We start from the raw sequence: 23183 nt of genomic DNA, 5'->3' as shown, positions 1-23183 counted from the left end.
CCACCTGGGGTGGGGGACATTTGGTACTTTACCAAAGAAATAGCGGGAGGGGGGACAGGGAGCTGCAGAGGCAGGCTGTGTCACATGGGAGCCAGGTCCCTCTCAGGGTGGGCTGTGGACCTTACCATTGGCGGGGGCAGGAGGACACCAGGCTCTACCCCCATGGGAGCTGGGATCGGGCTGGAGTGGAGCAGAGGGCTCCCTGCCTGTGGTATCGGACGGGGACCTCATGCTAACCCTCACAGCTCTCTTTCTTGTCCTTGGTTTCCGCATCTCCCCTGACCCCCACGTTTAGGTGGAATGACCCCCATTCTCCCTACCCATCTGCAGCCCCCCTAATGTCTAGGAGGACCCCTGAGTCAGTAGGACCCGATGTCAGAGCTTGGCAGGGAGGAATTCAGGGATAATGGGGGTTCCCAGCTCCCTTCTTGGAAGGAGGCGCACAGAGGGGCGCACTGGCGAGTTAGCTGTAGGGCGTCCTGGGTGAGAGCTGAGGACATTAGCCCGGAGCCAGGCGAGCTCCACCAGGAGGATCAGAGCCCAGGAGGGGAGCAGCAGGAGAACCGCGGCAGGGTGGGGTGTCCGGAGCCGCAGGAAACCTCGGGGTGACACAGGCATCAAGAAACCACCGCCCCCCCTAAGCTCAGGGTTGAAAGGATCGCGAGAGTCAGCACATGGGCAGAGCTGGTGGGGTGGGGACTCCCATCTTGGGGTGTGGTGGCAGGGGCTGTGAGACTTCAGGGCGCCAGACTTAGCTTCCCAAGCTTTCCCCTTGCCCTGGGAAGCAAGTAGAGTGCGGGTTACCAAAAAAGGGGAAGGAAACTGAGGCACGGTCTGACAGGCTGGGACTTCTGTTGTCTTGGCCCACCCACTCTCCCGGGCATCCCCTCAACCAGGCCACACTCTCCATGGTCCTGGCCTCAAACCCCCAGACAGAGACGCCCCTGGACCAGAGCCCTAGCCCCAGCCACACTCCCCGTCTGGCCGCGAGGGCTGCCTCCCGCACTGTCGCTCCTTGGACAGCAGGATGAGAAGCTGCTTCTGGCAAAGGGACTTGGTGCCGCGGGGACACATGCGCCGCTGTGCCGACACAGGCCGGCTCTCCCCAGGCACATGGACCTCCGGCTTCTGCTGGATCAGGTGACTAGCCAGCACTGCCATGGGGTGCCCGGAGACAAGATACCCCAAAACCCGCAGGTGCCCGGAGTGCGCTGGGCTCCCCCAGAGAAGAGAAGCCCACTCACCAGGGCATGCTCTTGCCTCTTGGGCCCCCGGACTAACCACACAACACACAGGACCTGAGGCTGAGACCCCCGCAGCTGCCAGCTCCAATCCTTGGGCCCCGCTGGTGACTCTGGACTCAGCAGCCTTCTGGCCCCTCAGTTGACCACAGTCTCGAATTTTGCCCCCTCCTGAAAATTCCCCCTTCCCTGTTCTCCAGTGTTGCCGTCCCCACTTCCGCTCTCACAAAGTCAAGACCCTCAATATTTCCAAGATGCAATTCCAATAGGCCCAGGCACCTGTCTGCGGGATACTGATTACGTGCTTCAACTTGGCGGGCCTGGGCCAGGGGACCGGATCCGCCCCTGGGGAGGGTGGTGGGCACAGGCGACAGCGCCCTCCACAGCCCCCCAGGCCTGGGAAAGTGAGGCCGGAGGCAGGCCCCATTTCCTCACCCAAAATACCACCGTTAGGGGAGGCTTGCCGGAGGGAACCGCCTTTTCCCCACCCCCTTATCTTGCCCGCACACCCCCCGTTGCCAGAGCAACTCCCGCCACCACCAGTGCGCATACACTGTTGCCAGACACCGTTGCCAGAGCAACTCCCGCCCCTTTTCAAACAACCTCCGCGCCCTCTTAGAACCAATCCTAACCTCCGCACCCTCTCAGAACCAATCCTAGCCTTTATCCCCTCAGTATTGGCTTGTAACAACCCCCGCCCTCTATGCCAGCCTATATAACCTGTGCTCACCCCTGAATAAAGGTCCTTTTGTTCTACCCCTACTGGAGGAAGAGTGTCTTGTCTTTCCCTTCTCGCCGCCCTCCACACCTTGCACGCCACCGCCGGGGACCTGGCCAAGTCCCCCGCCTCGCCTTCGCCTCCGGGAAAGAGCCCCCGCCGCCGGTACCCTCCGAGCAATGCCGAGAGCCGAGGGTTCAGCAACCGGCCGCCATCCCCCCAGACGATTTAACTGCGACCGCACCTGTCCACTCTATTTTGGGGCCCTGCACCCCTGCCAAATCCTCTCTTGGAATCTAAAAAGGGTGGATTCGTTGCTTTGGGGACATTAGCTCCCCTGACCTCCTTCTGGGGAGCTGTTCAGTGCCAGGAAAGGAGACAACCTTGGTGACTTTTCCTTTCCCACCCCATAAATGGAGAGGATTCTCCCCCTTTTTTCACCAAAATCCGCAGAACCTATGGCTTGGAATTGCTAGGCCGCTCTGGTTTCGTGGGACGTTCCCAGGCCTTCTCTCTCGTTAGACAGTACCTTTTCACCAAGTCACACCCAATTTTAGTAGCCCAGGGTTCCAGCTACTGAGCCCCTTTCCTCACCTTGTCACCCTCCACTCCTTTCCAAGTAAACTCCAAAACCACTCTTCCCAGCGGAAACACCAGGTGGTTCTGTCACTTTGAAATAAGGAGGATCCTTTTCTTCTGTCTGCCCTTAAATTTCTTCAGGGACAGCTGGTGCTGTTTAGATCCCACATCCTCCAACATAGCAAACTACCCACACGCACCCCAAAGAGGAGTGCACCCACATTGTCACTGGTCCCCAAATGTGAACTGGCCCCCTCGTCCTCAGAGCGATCCGTTGGAGCTTCCTAGGATCCTGCTTCCTCTTGGATACCGCCTATAGCACCCCTCTTTCTTCACGACACCCCTCAACCTCTCCTGTCCTGTTGATCCAGCGACAGGTATCGCTGGCTCAGGCTCCTCCCTCCCTGTCCTCTGGAAGCCGAGCATCTCCCCCGCACACACCTGGACTCCCCGAATCCCCAAAAAGGAGCGAGAGCGTCTCAGCAAAGCACTCTGGTCCGGCGAAGTCAGCGCCCCGGGCCTGGAGGTTGGACCAGGAGCAGCGGCGGCAGCACCCCCCCTTCCCAGGGATGGAGATGCTGGGAAATGGGGGGTTGGGGGATGGGGAGGTGGTACCCCAGGGTTCCTTGGCAGGGAGAATGGGAACAGAGCCGAGGCTGGACCCCACGTCTTGGGGTTTACAGGAGAAGGGAGAAGGAGGCGACTCCCTGAAGGGAACTCTGGATGGGAGCTGGGTGGGCTTGAGACACATGGACTGGCTGCCACCTCAAGAACCTGGGCCTCCGGATAACTGGGGGTGTTCTTGCCACCTCCATCTGGGTCCCAGTCTTTGGTGTATGGAAACAGGGAGGTATTTCCCACGTGGAAGTCCACGTTCTCCTGAGGGGGGTGTTTTCCCATGTGCAGGGTGAGGTGTTTTTTGCCACGCTGGACACATGTTGGCCCCCTGAATTTCTGCAGGGGTTTGTACCCCGGAATCCTGTCCCTCATGCCTTCTCCCACCCCATCCCCCACTCCTGACCCCGTGGAGACCCTAGAAGCATCGTGTTCACAGTGACCCTTGGACACCAGACAACACAGCAAGGACCCCACAGCCCCCCATTCCCCCCCCCAGCAGCAAAGTGTGTTACCCCCATGGCACAGGTCAGGCCAAGGACGTTCCCTGCGTAGGTGCCCACCTTCCACAGATGGTAGACGCAGGGTTCCTGCGGGAGGAGGGCACAGATCCGAGCACCCCTGTGCTGCCTGGGAACTCGTGTTCCCGTGGGTCCAGGAGATGCTGCTGAGTGGACACGTGTTCTTGCATGTGGATGCGTGTTTTCCCATGCAGACAGCCCCTTTCCTCCCAGTGCATCCAGTGCATCCCTCCACACACACACACACACACATAGGCACACACACATGCACCCATGCACACACACCCATGCACACACACACATGCACCCATGCGCACACACACCCACGCACACACACACGTATGCGCACACACGCATGTCTCCTGGCCCCACACAGAAGCAGGTGGGAACAAACTGAAAACAGAAGCTGTGGGAGACGGACAGATCCGGGCGGAGGGCACTAGACCTCCTTCTTCCAGAGATGCTGAGTTGGGGGTGCTGCAGAGGCCCCCCAGAGGGGCCATGCATGTAGCACCAAAGCCTCACCCAAGCTCCCTGGACAGACTTTCCCTCAGACCATTGTTCGTTCTGCCAAACTTGGAAGGTGGGTTTGTGGGGGTCGGGGTAGACCATTCCCCAAAAGTGCTGAGGATCCCCTGGTCCTGGGCTGGGTCAGGGGTTGCAGTGAGGGCTGGTGGGATCTTGGTGGGGGGAAGCTGCAGTTTAGGGAGCCCGGGTTATGCCTCTTTTCTCACTCTATCTCATCCTTTCCTCTCTGCCTCAGTTTCCCATTCTCCTCCATCTCTGTCTCCCTATCTCAGTGTCACATCTACTTTCCAAGAGCTGACCTCACCCCATCTTCTTGCCCCTTGCACCTCATTCTCTCAGCTGCCAGGATTCCAGGCAAGGGCGGGGAGGGGGTAGGAGACAATTTTCCTGGGAGGGGTTGGGGAGAGAGTGAGGTGATCCGAGAGGGGAGCAGGTGGAAGGGGCAGTCGGGGTGGGTCTTGGGCAGAAGAAGTTGAAGTGTGTGAAGTGACTGCCTGGAGCCTGGAGGGAACTGCAGGGAAAGACTGAGTCTCTGGGGTGAAGAAAAATGTCCAATGTCCAGAAGGGCTTTAAGGGACAACAGTGGAGGAGGACAGAACCTTTGTCTGCTGACCCTTTCTGGGGTGTGAGGGCCAAACATGAGTAGGGGGTGGGGTATTGTATTCCACTGACACCCAAATCCAGAGTCCCTGGTCTTGACCCCCCAGAACGTTTCCTCCCTACAGACCCTGGCCCTTCCCCCCTCCACCCATGGAAACCGAGTGCTTTTCTGTCCCCTTCCCCTGGGGGTACTGGACTAGCTCCATTTGAAACAGTCACGCCCTCCAAATGCTAGGGCTCCAGGCCCTGAATGCTGGAAACAGATGCCCCCCACCCACCAAACTGGGGCAAAGAAGGGTGGCTGGGGAACCCCATGATTCAGCCACGGACACCAATGCCCAGCCCTTCTCCGCAGAACAATCCCTATGATCCCATTTTCCCCACACCCCAATCCTGTGTGGCTCTGTATACCTGTAAATCTGGCAAAACATGAAGAGATCGGTGACGTCACGCAGAGACAACTCGGGCTCTGAAAGGGCAGTGGGTGATTTTTCCAAAGTAACGTGAGGCTCAGGCTCACTGAGGTTACCGTGGGGCTGGTCAGGGGAGCTTACTGGGTCTTTGAGACTTCCTTCATTCTTGGTTTCGTGGTATCACATCGTCCCGGGACCGCATGTCCTAGGCAATCCTGCCAGGCCTCCGGGACCTCCAGCTCTGGAAGGCAGATACGTGAGTAACAGGATTCCAGGTCCAGTTGTAGCTCCGGCCCGGTGACATCCAGCAAAACTACTGGCACTGGGAGCATCAAATTGGCATTGTAGTGAGGTCCCCGGGTAAAGGGAACCAGGGGTGCAGGTCCCGCCATGAAGCCTAAAGAGCTCAGGTCTAAGGGGAGACAAGGGATCATGGGGGCAAGGCCAAAAGCTGGGGCAGGTACGAGGCGTGGCTTAGAGCTGCAAGTTCCCGAAAGCAAGAAGGGTTATTTATCAAGCAATGAGAAGACAAACTCCTTGGCCCGGAGGAGGTCTGGCTGCCACTTCAGTGTGTTACTTCAGCTCTCCTACACCCCCAGCTCCTAAACCAGCTGGCTCAGTCCCTGAAGCTGTGCACCAGAGAAGAAGTCAATGTCTCTGAGCAGCCAGGCTGGGGCTGGTGACGTTCGGCCCCACCATGTGGACCCCACGACCCCAGACCGCGGAAGGCATGTGGGTGTATTGTTTTTTTGTTTTTCTTTTTTTTTTTGGGTGGATTGTTTTTGCAAGGGGAAACACTGAAACTGAGAAGATTGGGTGAATGGTATGTTGTTCTGGAGGTCAGAGGGTTGGGTGAACCTTGGGTAAGCTCTGGAGTCTTGTGAAGATCAGCGTCTTGGGGACGGTTGTGGCTCTTACAGAGAGAAGATCCTTGGTTACGGCTGGAGTTCTTGGGGAGGCCTGGGTTCTCTTGAAGGCTCAGGTTCTTTTGGAGAAGTGGATCTTAGGTAAAGACCTGGGTTCCTGTGAAGGCCTGGATTTTGGTTAGGGCCTGGGTCCTTGTGGATGTTTGAGTCTGTTGAAGGGCATGGGCTCCTTTGGAGACAAAGGTTTGGGTGAGACCTGGACTCTTGTGAATTTCAGACAACTGGGGTCGGATGAGGGTCTTCGAAATGGTAGAGAACTGGGGAGAGATGGGAGGAGGCTTGGAGGCTGGAAGAGAGGCTGGGGGTTGCACTGAGGTGGAGGACTTCTGATGGCTGGTGGACTGAGAGAGGACAAAAGATCCCGGAGGAATGAGAGGCAGGGACAGAGTGCATGGTGGAAGAACAGTGGACAGGGAACTCTGGGCACTAGGAGAATGAAGGGAAGGTTAAGCAGATGCAGCCTCCTAGGAGTAGACCAGGAACTTGGGGTACACTGGAGCCTGGGTGTCCACGTTCCTCCTCTCAGAACCGTACCAGAAGGTCCTAGGCTGTGAGAACTTGTCCTTGCCATTATCTGGGATCTTGTGTTCCAGATTCCTCAACCCCAGGTAGCCCAGTCTGGAGCCTGATGTGGAGTTGTCACCATCCCCAATGTGCGGCTTTGATGTCTCCTCCAATGTACCAGAGCCGTGACTCTCTTGGGGTCTGGAGGGGGTACAGAACTCTTTTCTGGAATAGCCGGAGTTTTGAAGACTGCCGAGATGCCAAGAGTTCTTTCCCTTCCTACGGGCGTCATATACTACGTGACCCGGGCAAGTGCCATGGTTGAAGGCAGCCAGAGTAGAGGGAATAGGGGGTAGGATGTGGGTGCGGGTGGAGGCCATGAGCGGAGTGGTTTTCAGGGCCATGACGTGTGCTGGGGCAGGGGTTGCAGCGACGGTTGGGGTACGGTCCGGGATAGGAAGAGTGGCTGAGGCAGGAGTGGGCGGAGGAGCTGGGGCAAAGATTGGGGCAGGGGCCGGAGTGTGGGCGTGGGTGAGGTCTGGACGAGCATGTGCTGGGGAATGGGTCTGGGCCTGGGCTGAAGGACGCACAGGGAACAGGCCTGGGGTCTGGCCTGTGGTATATTCTGGAGACTTAGCCTTGCTCCTTTGGGGCAAGGACAATGGAACTGTGACCACCTTGGTCATCTTTTGCTCATGGGCCTCGAGCCTCTCCCTGGGGGCTTGGATCCGGGAAGCGGTCTCTGGACTGGAGAAATCGGAGGCTGTACCCTTTAAAGCAGTGTTCCAAGAGGCCTTCCCAGCTCCCATCATCTCCTCGTTCCACCGTCCACATGGAGCTCCCATGGGAGCTGAGGTGTGCCCACATGGAGGTGGCAGCCAGCAGTCTCTGGAAGCCTCTTCCACCTTCCGGTTTCGGATCCAGGAGTCCCGGTGTTTAGAGGGCCTCTTCCGGAAATTTTGCCGGCGATGAATGGGACAAGAGGCTCTTGAGCTCTGGGTTTTGGAATCTATGGAGCAGCGCGTGTGCACGGGATGGCTGCGTGTACGGCTGGGCTCCGTGTCTGCAGAGAGAAGTGGGGAGGGAAAAGGCCTGCGACCCTGAGGGCCTGAGGAAAGGGACAGGGATAGGAGAAAAGGGACAGGCCCACATCCCCTGGAGCACATCCCCTGTGGTCACTTACCTTTGGGGGAAAAGCCGGTGAAACGGTTACCCAAGAAGCTCTTCAGCTGCGTCCAGAAGTGAGGGGAGCAGAGAAGAGAGGCCAAAAGTAAGGTGAGCCCTGAAGTCCCTCACTTGTCTGACCACTACCCGGCAACCCTCCCACCCCAGCCCGTCACCCCGGGTTCCCCCCACCCTTCAGCCCAGGCCCCGCCCTGACCATAGTCGCCGCGTTGAGTCCCACGTTGAGCAGGATGATGGTGCCCAGAAAGAAAAGTATCGAGTCTCCCATCTCCTGGCATTTCCTGGGGATGGTGCCAGAGCACGCCTCGGCTCTGCGGTTGATTTCCTCATCCATGGCTGGGGGTCCCAGGACAACCTGGGCCCCTGGCCCACACACGCTTACCACAAATGGACTTGGACTTTTCAGTATCCCGGAGGACTGTGCCCGTCCCTTCGTTGGCAAACACTGCCCCTGCCCTGCCCCTGCCTGTGATTTTGCCCAGGGTTGGGAGGGGCAGAAGCAATGGGTCACAATTGGGGGTGTGACAGGGTCACAGTGAGGGAGGGGGAGGAAGAGGAGGCTGCACCTGGAGTTGCCTGGTAACTGGGCTTCTGTGACTTCAGTCTGGACAGTCAGATGAGGCCTGGAGCCCAGCACACTTCCCCTCTCCCATCCCTCCATCACCCCCTCACTGCCCACTCCCTCATTCAGTCATTCCAGCACTTTCCTTGAAAATACAGAGCCCCTTCATCCATTGACCATCCCTGAATCTGGCAACATACTGGCCTTGACGTTTTCGGGTAGGGCTGTGTTCCACTTTGCAAGTATGTATTGTGTCCCCACAGTGCCTTTCCATCCTCTTCCAGCATCTTCAAAGCTCTCAGAGAGCCCAGAGAGCTCAGTTTCTCTTAGGGTGTCTCAGAGGCCCCCCCTTGAGGAGGAGGTGAGATGGAGGGATGTCTGGTCACCCCAGGCCATGAAAAGGAACCCAGTCTTCATTCAGTTCTCTTGTCCTGGCCTCTTGGGTCACAGCCAGATTGATGGAAACCTGCATCTTCAGTTCTGGGCTGAGTTTGGGGGCTCTCAGTACCCCGGGAGCCCCAGCCCTGGTCACTGAAGGGGAAGAACTTTCTTTGTCAGTGAGGCCTAGGAACCTGTGAGGCCTGGGTGCCCCGAATGGAGCTCTGGAGTCAAAGAGCCCACTCCTCTTCGGGCCTCTGGTTTTTCTAGGTGTGTCCCTGCTTAACTCTCTTGCCCATAGACTTCGGCCTGCCCTGCACTGGAGACCGTCCCTGGGCAAAGGGAATGTAGGAAGTTCTGGCCCAGCGATGGCCTGGTCTGGTTCATGAACTTGTCGCCTTATCCTTAGGCTTTCTCCCCATTATCCTAGCTCCTGGTCCCACCCTGGATTTCAGCTGTATCCTGGTCCCTGATAGCATAGATTACTGAAAGCAATTTCCTGCCCTTGATAGTGTTCCAATACCCTGCCCCGAACCCACTGAGAGTTTCCTCTGGATTTGATCTTCAGTTTTGATGAGCCTTCCCAGTGTGCACATAAACTGCATGGCTCAAAAGTGTTTTCTCTGCCGTCTAATACGTGTGTCTCTTCTCTGGGCCACAAGACCCTCTTGAGTCACTTCCTGACTGTTCCTGCCTAACAATGCCACCACTGATCCCAAAGATGCCTGCCCACCTAGCTGGAGATCCCCTTTCAACACCTCCATGGCTCGGCTCTGTTACCTTGGGCAAATCATGTGCCTCCTTTCTGGGCTGCAGTTTCCTTATTTCCAAAGTGAGGGACTTATATTTGTATGGAAGAGCCCTCCCAGGTGTAAGTGTCCAGAGCTCCTCTACTCACAGAGAGGACACGGGGACCCTAGGATTATCTCCTTTTATTTGCTATCCAGGTCCATCCTACCAAGCCTCTTCCCCAACTCCAGGGCATGCTTCGGTGGGTGGATGGGGTTTTGGAAAGATGCAGAGTGGTCTATCTCCATAGAAACTACAACCTCCACCAGGCATTGCTTCAACAGAACAGGAGAGGATGCGGGGGCGTGACTCCAACACCCTGGGAGTGCGGGAGACAAAGTACAAATCCCAGGACAGCACGAGATCTCAGTACCTGGACAGGATAGGGTGCACTCGCACCCGAGGTGGGCCGGGCTGGCACCGCTCCCGAAATTTACCCCAAAGGGGCGTGGTTGTAATCTAGGGGCGGAGAAGGTGGGCAAGAGGAAGAAGTTACATTCTGAATCCTTCTACACACCCTCTTCCCACTCTGCAGCTTCCCCTGAGAGGGCAGCCACAGACCATAAGCCTCTTCTGAAAAGCGGTAAAGGGAAGTAGCTAAAGGAAATCGCTGGGCCCCTGCAGGGACTGGCCACTGAATCCCATTGGAGGGAACCAAGAGCTACTTTTTACCACTTTTCAGAAGAGTCTAACTAACTCTTAGACCTGTGAAACTAACAGAGTTTCACAGGTCTAACTAACGGGAGAAAATTTGAAACAATTGAAATTAAGTCTCCCGCCCAAATCTGAAACATTTGAAACAAGTCTCCACCTCTCACTATAGCTGTTACAGCCCGTACAAGGCACAGACACCACTCTTATGTTTACGTGGCCTCTTTGTTTTGCTCCTTACCTGCAGAGCCAATTGGGAACAAATTATGAGGCGATTTCAGGAGCCTCCAACCCCGGGTCTCCACCTTGCAAGGACAGTGGGCAGATAAACAGGAGGACGGGCTGCAGACTACGGCTTGGCTTCTTGACCTGCTGCCATCTCCCCGAGTGGCCCCCACCCTGTGTGAAAGCTAAACTTAAACTCATTCTCACAGGGGCTGGACAGGTCATGGAAGGGGAAATAAAGAGAAATGGAGTCCAGGAAGGACTGTCGTGGTCTGTGGCTTGGAAGTTCCAGGCCTTCTGCCAGCCTTAGCCCTTGCCCTTGGCCTCTGGAAACTCTTGGTAGGAGTCTCCCTTGGGCCCCTGCCATCAGGCCCCTCCTGGGCCTGGACCCTGAGCTCAGAAGATTTTGCACGTGCAGACTCCAAAGCAACAAGCAGGGCACCCACCCTGGGTCTCTCAGCCCCACCCAAGTCCCTGAGGCCAGATCCCAGACCTGGGGCTTCTATGTCTGGGCAGATCCTGGGCAGGGAGAAGTCAGGCTCTCATTTCCAGCCAGGCTGCTCCAATTTGCTAATGCTGCCACTGTGCAAAATACCAGAAGTGGATTGGCTTTTATAGAGAGGGTTTACTTGAGTACCAAGTTTCAATTTAAGCCCATAAAGTGTCCAAGGTAAGGCATCAACAACAGGCTACCTTTAGTGAAGAACACAGATGGTGTCTGGAAAACCTCTGTCTGCTTGGAATGCACAGGCACGTGCCTGGCATCGGCTCCAGGGTTGTGGTCTCAAAATGGTTTTCTCCCAGGATGTTTATCACCAGGTGTCTGGGCGTGTTCTCTTAGTTTCTCCCAGGGAAACTCCAGACTAGCAAAAGTCTACTTTCAAAGGCCAGCTCCAAAATGTTTCTCTCAGCTGCTCTGAGTTCCCTCTGTTTGTGAGCTCTATTACAGGACTCCAGTGATTAAATCAAGACCCACTAGGAATGGGCGGGGCCCGTACCTCTATGGAAATAATCCAATGAAACACTACACTCACAGTTCATTGACTTCCATCTCCATGGAAACCCTCAATCAAAGGATTCCAACCTAATCACCTCTAATACATCTGCCTTCCACAATATTGTCCTAAAGAATATGGATTTTACTGTGGGGACATAACACATATTTGCAAAGTGGCACACAGGCCTACCCCAAAACTTCAAGGCCAATATGTTGCCAGATTCAGGAATCGTCAAGGGATGAAGGGGCTCTGTATTTTCAAGGAAAGTGCTGGAATGACTGAATGAGGGAGTGGGCAGTGAGTGGGTGATGGAGGGATGGGAGAGGGGAAGTGTGCTGGGCTCCAGGCCTCATCTGACTGTCCAGACTGAGGTCACGCAAGCCCAGTTACCAGGCAACTCCAGGTGCAGCCTCCTCTTCTTCCCTCTCCCTCACTGTGACCCTGTCACACCCCCAATTGTGACCCATTGCTTCTGCCCCTCCCAACCCTGGGCAAAATCAGAGGCAGGGGCAGGGCAGGGGCAGTGTTTGCCAACGAAGGGACGGGCACAGTCCTCCGGGATACTGAAAAGTCCAAGTCCATTTGTGGCAAGCGTGTGTGGGCCAGGGGCCCAGGTTGTCCTGGGACCCCCAGCCATGGATGAGGAAATCAACCGCAGAGCCGAGGCGTGCTCTGGCACCATCCCCAGGAAATGCCAGGAGATGGGAGACTCAATACTTTTCTTTCTGGGCACCATCATCCTGCTCAACGTGGGACTCAACGCGGCGACTATGGTCAGGGCAGGGTCCTGGGCTGAAGGGTGGGGGGAACCTGGGGTGGCAGGGGCTGGGGTGGGAGGGTTGCCGGGTTGTGGTCAGACAAGGGAGGGACTTCAGGGCTCACCTTGCTTTTGTCCTCTCTTCTCTGCTCCCCTCACTTCTGGACGCAGCTGAAGAGCTTCTTGGGTAACCGTTTCACCGGCTTTTCCCCCAAAGGTAAGTGACCACAGGGGATGTGCTCCAGGGGATGTGGGCCTGTCCCTTTTCTTCTATCCCTGTCTCTTTCCTCAGCCCCTCAGGGTCGCAGGCCTTTTCCCTCCCCACTTCTCTCTGCAGACACGCAGCCTAGCCGTACATGCAGGCATCCCGTGCACACGCGCTGCTCCGTAGACTCCAAAACCCAGAGCTCAAGAGCCTCTTGTCCCATTCATCGCCGGCAAAATTTCCAGAAGAGGCCCTCTAAACACCGGGATTCCTGGATCCGAAACCGGAAGGTGGAAAAGGCTTCCAGAGACTGCTGGCTGCCACCTCCATGTGGGCACACCTCAGCTCCCATGGGAGCTCCATGTGGACGGTGGAACGAGGAGATGATGGGAGCTGGGAAGGCCTCTTGGAACACCGCCTTAAAGGGTACTGACTCTGATTTCTCCAGTCCAGAGACCGCTTCCCGGATCTAAACCCCCAGGGAGAGGCTCGAGGCCCATGAGCAAAAGATGACCAAGTTGGTCACAATTCCATCATCCTTCCCCCAAGGGAGCAAGGCTAAGTCTCCAGAATATACCACAGGCCAGACCCCAGGCGTGTTCCCTGTGCGTCCTTCAGTCCAGGCCCAGACCCGTTCCCCAGCACATGCTCGTCCAGACCTCACCCACGCCCACACTCCGGCCCCTGCCCCAATCTTTGCCCCAGCTCCTCCGCCCACTCCTGCCTCAGCCACTCTCCCTGTCCCGGACCATACCCCAACCCTCGCTGCAACCCCTGCCCCAGCACACATCATGGCCCTGAAAACCACTCCGCTCATGGCCTCCACCCGCACCCACATCCTAACCCCTATTCCCTCTACTCTGGCTGCCTTCAACCATGGCACTTGCCCGGGTCACGTAGTATATGACGCCCGTAGGAAGGGAAAGAACTCTTGGCATCTCGGCAGCCTTCGAAACTCCGGCTACTCCAGAGAAGAGTTCTGTACCCCCTCCAGACCCCAAGAGAGTCACGGCTCTGGTACATTGGAGGAGACATCAAAGCCGCACATTGGGGATGGTGACAACTCCACATCAGGCTCCAGACTGGGCTACCTGGGGTTGAGGAATCTGGAACACAAGATCCCAGATAATAGCAAGGACAAGTTCTCACAGCCTAGGACCTTCTGGTACGGTTCTGAGAGGAGGAACGTGGACACCCAGGCTCCAGTGTACCCCAAGTTCCTGGTCTACTCCTAGGAGGCTGCATCTGCTTAACCTTCCCTTCATTCTCCTAGTGCCCAGAGTTCCCTGTCTACTGTTCTTCCACCGTGCACTCTGTCCCTGCCTCTCATTCCTCCGGGATCTTTTGTCCTCTCAGTCCGCCAGCCATCAGAAGTCCTCCACCTCAGTGCAACCCCCAGCCTCTCTTCCAGCCTCCAAGCCTCCTCCCATCTCTCCCCAGTTCTCTACGATTTCGAAGACTCTCATCCGACCTCAGTTGTCTGGAATTCACAAGAGTCCAGGCCTCACCCAAACCTTTGTCCCCAAAGGAGCCCATGCCCTTCAACAGACTCAAACATCCACAAGGACCCAGGCCCTAACCAAAATCCAGGCCTTCACAGGAACCCAGGTCTTTCCTAAGATCCACTTCTCCAAAAGAACCTGAGCTTTCAAGAGAACCCAGGCCTCCCCAAGAACTCCAGCCGTAACCAAGGATCTTCTCTCTGTAAGAGCCACAACCCTCCCCAAGTCGCTGACCTTCATAAGACTCCAGAGCTTACCCAAGAGTCTGTACCCCAGAAGAGCCCATGCCCTGCTCAAGATGCTGCTATCCTAAGAAGTCCGGGTTTCACCCAACCCTCTGACCTCCAGAAGAACATACCATTCACCCAACCTTCTCAGTTGCAGTGTTTCCCCTTGCAAAAACAATACACCCCCATGCCTTCTGTGGTCTGGGGTCGCGGGGTCAACATGGTGGGGCCAACCGTCACCGTCCCCAGCCCGGCCGCTCAGAGACATTGACTTCTGCTCTGGTGCACAGCTTCAGGGACTGAGCCAGCTGGTTTAGGAGCTGGGGGTGTAGGAGAGCTGAAGTAACACGCTGTAGCCGCAGCCAGACCTCCTCCGGGGCAAGAAGTTTGTCTTCTCATTGCTTGGTAAATAACCCTTCTTGCTTTCGGGAACTTGCAGCTCCAAGCCACGCCTCGTACCTGCCCCAGCTTTTGGCCTTGCCCCCATGATCCCTTGTCTCCCCTTAGACATGAGCTCTTTAGGCTTCTGGCGGGACCTGCACCCCTGGTTCCCTTTACCCGGGGACCTCACTACAATGCCAATTTGATGCTCCTGTTGCCAGTAGTTTTGCTGGATGACACCGGGCCGGAGCTGCAACTGGACCTGGAATCCTGTTACTCACGAATCTCCCTTCCAGAGCTGGAGGTCCGGGAGGGCTGGCAGGATTACCTAGGACATGCGGTCCTGGGACGATGTGATACCACGAAACCAAGAATGAAGGAAGTCTCAAAGACCCAGTAAGCTCCCCTGACCATCCCCACGGTAACCTCAGTGAGCCTGAGCCTCACGTTACCTTGGAAAAATCACCCAGTGCCCTTTCAGAGCCCGAGTTGTCTCTGCGTGACGTCACCGATCTCTTCATGTTTTGCCAGATTTACAGGTATGCAGAGCCACAGAGGATTGGGGTGTGGGGAAAATGGGATCATAGGGATTGTTCTGTGGAGAAGGGCTGGGCATTGGTGTCCGTGGCTGAATCATGGGGTTCTCCAGCCACCCTCCTTTGCCCCAGTTCCGTGGGTGGGGGGCATCTGTTTCCAGCATTCAGGGCCTGGAGCCCTAGCATTTGGAGGGCGTGACTGTTTCGAGTGGAGCTAGTCCAGTACCCCCAGGGGAAGGGGACAGAAAAGCACTCGGTTTCCATGGGGGGAGGGGGGAAGGGCCAGGGTCTGTCGGGAGGGAACGTTCTGGGGAGTCAAGACCAGGGACTCTGGATTTGGGTGTCAGTGGAATACAGCACCGCACCCTCTACTCATGTTTGGCCCTCACACCCCAGAAAGGGTCAGCAGACAAAGGTTCTGTCCTCCTCCACTGTTGTCCCTTAAAGCCCTTCTGGACATTGGACATTTTTCTTCACCCCAGAGACTCAGTCTTTCCCTGCAGTTCCCTCCAGGCTCCAGGGAGTCACTTCACACACTTCAACTTCTTCTGCCCAAGACCAACCCCGACTGCCCCTTCCACCTGCTCCCCTCTCGGATCACCTCACTCTCTCCCCAACCCCTCCCAGGAAAATTGTCTCCTACCCCCTCCCCACCCTTGCCTGGAATCCTGGCAGCTGAGAGAATGGGGTGCAAGGGGCAAGAAGATGGGGTGAGGTCAGCTGTTGGAAAGTAGATGTGACACTGAGATAGGGAGACAGAGATGGAGGAGAATGGGAAACTGAGGCAGAGAGGAAAGGATGAGATAGAGTTAGAAGAGAGGCACAACCTGGGCTCCCTAAACTGCCACTTCCCCCTGCCAAGATCCCACCAGCCCTCACTGCATCCCCTGACCCAGCCCAGGACCAGGGAATCCTCAGCACTTTTGGGGAATGGTCTATCCCCTCCCCCACAAACCCACCTTCCAAGTTTGGCAGAACGAACAATGGTCTGAGGGAAAGTCTGTCCAGGGAGCTTGGGTGAGGCTTTGGTGCTACATGCATGGCCCCTCTGGGGGGCCTCTGCAGCACCCCCAACTCAGCGTCTCTGGGAGAGGGAGGTGTAGTGCCCTACCCCCGGATCTGTCCGTCTCCCACAGCTTCTGTTTTCAGTTTGTTCCCACCTGCTTCTGTGTGGGGCCAGGGGCCTGGTGTGTGTGTGCGCACACGTGTGTGCGTGCATGGGTGTGTGTGCATGGGTGCATGTTTGTGTGTGCCTATGTGTGTGTGTGTGTGTGTGTGTGTGGAGGGATGCACTGGATGCACTGGGAGGAAAGGGGCTGTCTGCATGGGAAAACACGCATCCACATGCAAGAACATGTGTCCACTCAGCAGCATCTCCTGGACCCACGGGAACATGAGTTCTCAGCAGCACAGGGGTGCTCGGATCTGCGCCCTCCTCCCGCAGGAACCCTGCGTCTACCATCTGTGGAACTTGGGCACCTACCCGGGGAACGTCCTTGGCCTGACTTGTGCCATGGGGGTAACACACTTTTCTGCTGGGGGGGGAATGGGGGGCTGTGGGGTCCTTGCTGTGTTGTCTGGTTTCCAAGGGTCACTGTGAACACGATGCTTCTAGGGACTCCACGGGGTCAGGAGTGGGGGATGGGGTGGGAGAAGGCATGAGGGACAGGATTCCGGGGTACAAACCCCTGCAGAAATTCAGGGGGCCAACATGTGTCCAGCGTGGCAAAAAACACCTCACCCTGCACATGGGAAAACACCCCCCTTAGGAGAACGTGGACTTCCACGTGGGAAATACCTCCCTGTTTCCATACACCAAAGAATGGGACCCAGATGGAGGTGGCAAGAACACCCCCAGTTATCTGGAGGCCCAGGTTCTTGAGGTGGCAGCCAGTCCATGTGTCTCAAGCCCACCCAGCTCCCATCCAGAGTTCCCTTCAGGGAGTCGCCTCCTTCTCCCTCCTCCTGTAAACCCCGAGACGTGGGGTCCAGCCTCGGCTCCATTCCCACTCTCCCTACCAAGGGATCGTGGGGTTCCACCTCCCCATCCCCCAAACCCCCATTCCCCAGCGTCTCCATCCCTGGCAAGGGGGGGTGCTGCCGCCGCTGCTCCTGGTCCAACCTCCAGGCCCGGAGCGCTGAGTTCGCCAGACCAGAGTGCTTTGCTGAGACGCTCTCGCTCCTTTTTGGGGATTCGGGGAGTCCAGGGGGGTGCGGGGAAATTCTCAGCTTCCAGAGGAGAGGGAGGGAGGAGCCTGAGTCAGCAACACCTGTTGCTGGATCAACAGGACAGGAGAGGTTGAGGGGTGTCGTGAAGAAAGAGGGGTGCTATAGGCGGTATCCAAGAGGAAGCAGGATCCTAGGAAGCTCTGACCGATCGCTCTGAGGAGGAGGGGGCCTGTTCACATTTGGGGACTGGGGACAATGTGGGTGCACTCGTCTTTGGGGTGGGTGTGGGTGGTTTGCTGTGTTGGAGGATGTGGGATCTAAACAGCACCAGCCGTCCCTGAAGAAATTTAAGGGCAGACAGAAGAAAAGGATCCTCCTTATTTCAAAGTGACAGAACCACCTGGTGTTTCCGCTGGGAAGAGTGGTTTTGGAGGTGACTTGGAAAGGAGTGGAGGGTGACAAGGTGAGGAAAGGGGCTCAGTAGCTGGAACCCTGGGCTACTAAAATTGGGGGTGACTTGGTGAAAAGGTACTGTCTAATGAGAGAGAAGGCCTGGGAACGTCCCACGAAACCAGAGTGGCCTAGCAATTCCAAGCCACAGGTTCTCGGGATTTTGGTGAAAAAAGCGGGAGAATCCTCTCCATTTATGGGGTGGGAAAGGAAAAGGCACCAAGGTTGTCTTCTTTCCTGACACTGAACAGCTCCCCAGAAGGAGGTCAGGGGAGCTAATGTCCCCATAGCAACGAATCCACACTTTTTAGATACCAAGAGAGGATTTGGCAGGGGTGCAGGGCCCCAAAATAGAGTGGACAGGTGCCTGGGGCTATTGGAATTGCATCTTGGAAATATTGAGGGTGTTGACTTTGTGAGAGGGGAAGTGGGGACAGCAACACTGGTGAACTGGGAAGGGGGAATTTTGAGGAGGGGGCAAAATTTGAGTCTAGGGTCAACTGTGGGGCCAGCAGGCTGCTGAGTCCAGTCACCAGCGGGGCCCAAGGATGGGAGCTGGCAGCTGCGGGGGTCTCAGCCTCAGGTCCTGTGTGTGGTGTGGGGACTCCGGGGGCCCAAGAGGGAAGAGCATGCCCTGGTGAGTGGGCTTCTCTTCTCTGGGGGAGCCCAGAGTGCACCGGGCACCTGCAGGTTTGGGGGTATCTCGTCTCCGGGCACCCCATGGTGGCACTGGACAGTCACCTGATCCAGCAGAAGCCGGAGGTCCACGCGCCTGGGGAGAGCCGGCCCGTGTCAGCACAGTGGTGAGTGTGTCCCACGGCACCAAGTCCCTTTGCCAGAAGCAGCTTCTCATCCTGCTGTCCAAGATGCAACAGTGCAGGAGGCAGCCCTCGCAGCCAGACGGGGAGTGTCGCTGGGGCTGGGGCTCCGGTCCAGGGGCCTCTCTGTCTGGGGGTTTGAGGCCAGGACCATGGAGAGTGTGGCCCGGTTGAGGGGACGCCCGGGAGAGTGGGTGGGCCAGGACACCAAAAGTCCCATCCTGTCAGACCATGCCTCAGTTTCCTTCCCCTTTCCTGGTAATCCACACTCTAATTGCTTTCCAGGGCAAGGGGAAAGCTTGGGGAGCTAAGTCTGGTGCCTTGAAGTCTCATAGCCCCTGCCACCACACCCCAATATGGGAGTCCCCACCCCACCAGCTCTGCCCATGTGCTGACTCTCGCGATCCTTTCAACCCTGAGCTTGGGGGGGCGGTGATTTCTTGATGCCTGGGAAACCCCGAGGTTTCCTGCTGCTCAGGCCGCCCCAGCCTGCCGCGGTTCTCCTGCTGCTCCCCTCCTGGGCTCTGATCCTCCTGGCGGAGCTCGCCTGGCTCCAGGCTAATCTCCTCAGCTCTCACCCAGGACGCCCTAAAGCTAACTCGCCAGTGCGTCCCTCTGTGCGCCTCCTTCCAAGAAGGGAGCTGGGAACCCCCATTATCCCTGAATTTCTCCTTGCCTAGCTCTGACATCGGGTCCTACTGGCTCAGGGGGCCTACTGGATTGTAGGGTGGCTGCAGATGGGCAGGGAGACTGGGGTTCATTCCACCTAAACGTGGGGGTCAGGGGAGATGCGGACACCAAGGACGAGAAAGAGAGCTGTGAGGGTTAGCATGAGGTCCCCGTCCAGATATCACAGGCAGGGAGCCCCTCTGCCCCACTCCAGCCCGATCCCAGCTCCCATGGGGGTGGAGCCTGGTGTCCTCTTGACCCCGCTAGTGGTAAGGTCCGCAGCCCACCCTGAGAGGGACCCGGCTCCCATGTGACACAGCCTGCCTCTGCAGCTCCCTGTCCCCCCTCCCGCTATTTCTTTGGTAAAGTACCGAATGTCCCCCACCCCAGGCGGGTTACCTGGCTGAAGAGAGAGGCTGAACCTCACAGAGCGCTGGGGCCCCACGAGCCAGCAGGCTGACAGACAGACAGACAGACAGACACCAGATGGGCCGGTGTCAGATACGACAGCTCTGGGTCAGGCCCAAACCCTAGCCAGCAGGTGCTGAGTCAGCGCTGGGCCCAGTCCCACCCCCACTGCTGCAGGGGTGCCCCTACCCTGTGGTTCCCTTACTGTCCCCCCACACACATTCGCAAATACATGTCCTTCAGCAGCTCTGCCTCTCCCCCTCCCTCCTCTGCCTTTTGATGTATCTCTCTCCCATCTCCCTCCCTCCCTTCTCCCCCTTCTTGTTGAGCTGTGCAGTAGGAATTAAACCATTTAAATAAGTTTCAATAGATTAAACTGAAAGTTTATGGTTAGAGGAAGCAGAAGGGGTCCACACCGAGCTTCCTCTGGAGTCAAAGAGGGGATGGAGACAGCTTGCTTAGAGGTCCGGAGAGCTGGGCCCTGGGATCCCCTTCTTTCTCTCCATTCTCCTTCCTTCCTTCCCATCCTGCCAAGGGTAGGAATGCTTCTGGGAACAGACGTGTCATTTTCAAAGATGACTGTCTCTCTCCCCCGAGCCTCAGCTCAAAGGCGTCCTCACCAAACTGTTCTCCCGCCAGGGTTTCTACCCCAAAGCTCCCCAGCTGGGCAGCGTCAGCACCCAGGCTGCAAAGAAATCTCAGGGCTGCTCAGCCTGCAGAGAACAAAGCTTTATTGCACAGGCCCCATGAGACAACACACCATACAATGCAATTTGGATACAAAGTAACACCCACAAATCCTCTAGCCTCAAACATCCACCAACACTCCAGATTCCTGTAGGACATTTAGTTAAGAGAGTAACCAGCTAGAAATATACATACCTCCACCCATCCCCCACAGGTCAAACCAATGTCTACTTTCCCACTGCTTTGTCTAGTAGCCACAGTCCCACACCTGTACCCCAGCACCCTCTGGGCCTCCTGTGTTGCCGGAGCCGGCACAGGGAGGACATTCAAGCAATGTTTGCTGCATTTAAGCAGTGAATGAAATCTCAGGAGCATTTGAGTAAGTTTCATCAGTCTCCCCCTGTACCAGTTTGTATATATGATATCCCCCAGAAAAAGCCATATTCTTTAATCCAATCTTGTGGAGGCAGACATAGTGTGGATTGGGTTGGAACCTATTGGTTCAGTATTTCCTTGGAGGTGTGGCCACGCCCATTCAGCACTAGCCCTGATTAGTTCAGTGCAGCTCTGTGAAAGCTCACACCGAAGGCACTGGTAGTTAGCCAGCGGTCCCTGAGATGGACATTTTGAAGACAGCCGTTGGAAGCTGATGCAGACATTTTGGAGAAAGCCATTTTGAAATGAAACCTGGCAGCAAGCTGATACCAGCCACGTGCCTTCCCAGCTAACAGAGGTTTTCCAGACGCCATTGGCCATCCTCCAGTGAAGGTACCCGATTGTTCATTTATTACCTTGGACAAGTTTTAGCCTTAACACTATAACTGTGTAACCAAATAAACCCCATTTTATACAAGGCAATCGATTTCTGCTGTTTTGCATTCCGGTGGCATTAGCAAACCCTAACACCTCCCTACCCCTACATCCCAATACCTTCCCCCTCCCCGCCCTCCCGTTTTTTCCATTGCGGAGCGTCTTCCTTGCCTCCACACATGATTTGATCCCTCTTACCTTCCTCTGAACGATTTTAACCTCAAAAAGATCATTCAACTTTCAGCGTCCTCCCCAGCCCTGAGAGGTCGGTCGCTGCGGTCCCGAAGGTCCGCCGTCCCACGCATCCAGCAGTTTCCCCAGAGTCTCATTCCACGCAGCGCGTGCATTCCAGGCCCGCTTACCGGGCGGTCTGCAGGCGCCTGTTCCATGGGGCCCTCTCGGGAAAGCCGCTGGTCCGGGTTTCATTCATTGCCTTGATTAGTTCACTGGAGCACTATATAAGCTCAGACAGAAGGAGCAGGCTTGCTACAGCCAAGAGGGACACTCTGAAGATTGCCCAGGAGCTGAGAGAGGAGCTGCAGATGAGACAGTTTAAAGGCAGTCATTGAAAGTAGACTTTTGCTCCAGAGAAGCTAAGAGAGGACAAATGCCCCAAGAACAACCAAGTGACATTTTTGAAGAGGAGCTGCAGTCTAGAGAGGGACGTCCTGGGAGAAAGCCATTTTGAAACCAGAACTTGGAGCAGATGCCAGCCATGTGCCTTCCTGGCTAACAGAGTTTTCCAGACACCATTGGCCATCCTCCAGTGAAGGTAACCAATTGTTGATGTGTTACCCTGGACATTTTATGGCCTTAAGACTGTAACTGCATAACCAAATAAACCCCTTTTATAAAAGCCTGTCCATTTCTGGTGTTCTGCATTCCAGCAGCATTAGCAAACTAGAACACCCACCCATTGTACTCCTAGGTGCTTACCCAAGAGAAGTGGAAGCACCTGGCCATGCAAAGCCTTGTGCATACATGTTCACAGAAGCTTGACGTGTGCTAGCCCAGAACTGGAAAGAACTCAAATGCCCATCAAAGCTAAATAGATAAATTGTGGTATATCCATATAATGGACTATTAGGAATGCTGTGTAGCAATTAAAAGGAACATATGAATACACACAACTCTGCAGGTGAAACTCAAAATAATTATACTAAGTGAAAGAAACTAGATTCAGAAAAGTGCCCACTGTATGATCCCAATTATATAAAATTCTATGAAATGAAAACTAATCAATGGTAACAACAGAATAGTAGTTGCCTGGGGATGGGGCAGCAGAAGGTGGTACAGAGAGGGACAGGAAGGTGGGATTAGAAAGGGGCAAGAGATGAATTAGAGGGATGATGGATATGTTTATCATCTTGATTATGGTGATGATTTCATGGCTATGTACATATGTCAAAACTTACAAAATTTTACATATTAACTATTTACATTTATTGTTTGTCAATTATACTTGAATATAGCAAAAGGAATGAAGGGAGAGAAGGAGGAAGGGCTTGCCTCATTACATGGTGGCTGGATACCAAGGGTGAGTGTACCAAGGAAAAGAGGGGTCAGGGAGAAGCTATATCCTTTTATGACCCGGCCATGGAAGTCTCAAAGCATCACTTCCACCCTACCCTATGGTGGATTCAAGGGGACAGAACTAGACCCCACCTCTCAGCAGGTGGAATGTCAGTCACACTGTAAGAAGAGTATGTGTATAATATACATATAATATATGTACATATATAATGTGCCACACCCATCAAACCTCCTACCCTTGCACATTAAAAACCCTTTACCCAGGAGTTCTTAGGCTGACAATCATGTTTGGTTTGCCATCACCCTACCCAGAAGACGGAGCTCTCCTTTATCTGGTTCTCTCCCCAACTTCTTTGACTCTCAGGACTCTCAGAAGACACATATGACCCTTCAGATTCCCAGATCATGGACATTATTGGAAACATCTCCGATCCTTTTGGTTTATTGCTAGGTCAGCAAAAAGTAATTTTGGCACTGGTGATGGAACTGGGACCCATCCCAGGAAGACCTTCGTGAGCCAGGAGACCAGCCCATGGCTGAGCAGGGGGCAGGCTCATTCACTCCCCATCAAGGCCCCAGTTATAAGGGGCCCATCCCT

At 55.6% G+C, this 23183-nt stretch overlaps 1 pseudogene; it reads right to left on the bottom strand.

Annotated features, from left to right (window-relative positions):
• Nucleotides 1-397: 397 nt before the first annotated feature.
• LOC119514688 lies at nt 398-5607 on the bottom strand (annotated as a pseudogene).
• Nucleotides 5608-23183: the final 17576 nt, after the last annotated feature.

This window comes from Choloepus didactylus, chromosome 18 (genome assembly GCF_015220235.1).
Source record: "Choloepus didactylus isolate mChoDid1 chromosome 18, mChoDid1.pri, whole genome shotgun sequence".
Classification (NCBI taxonomy): Eukaryota; Metazoa; Chordata; class Mammalia; order Pilosa; family Megalonychidae; genus Choloepus; species Choloepus didactylus.
Note: the sequence above shows the minus strand (reverse complement) of the source record. Positions and strands in the feature narration are given on the sequence as shown.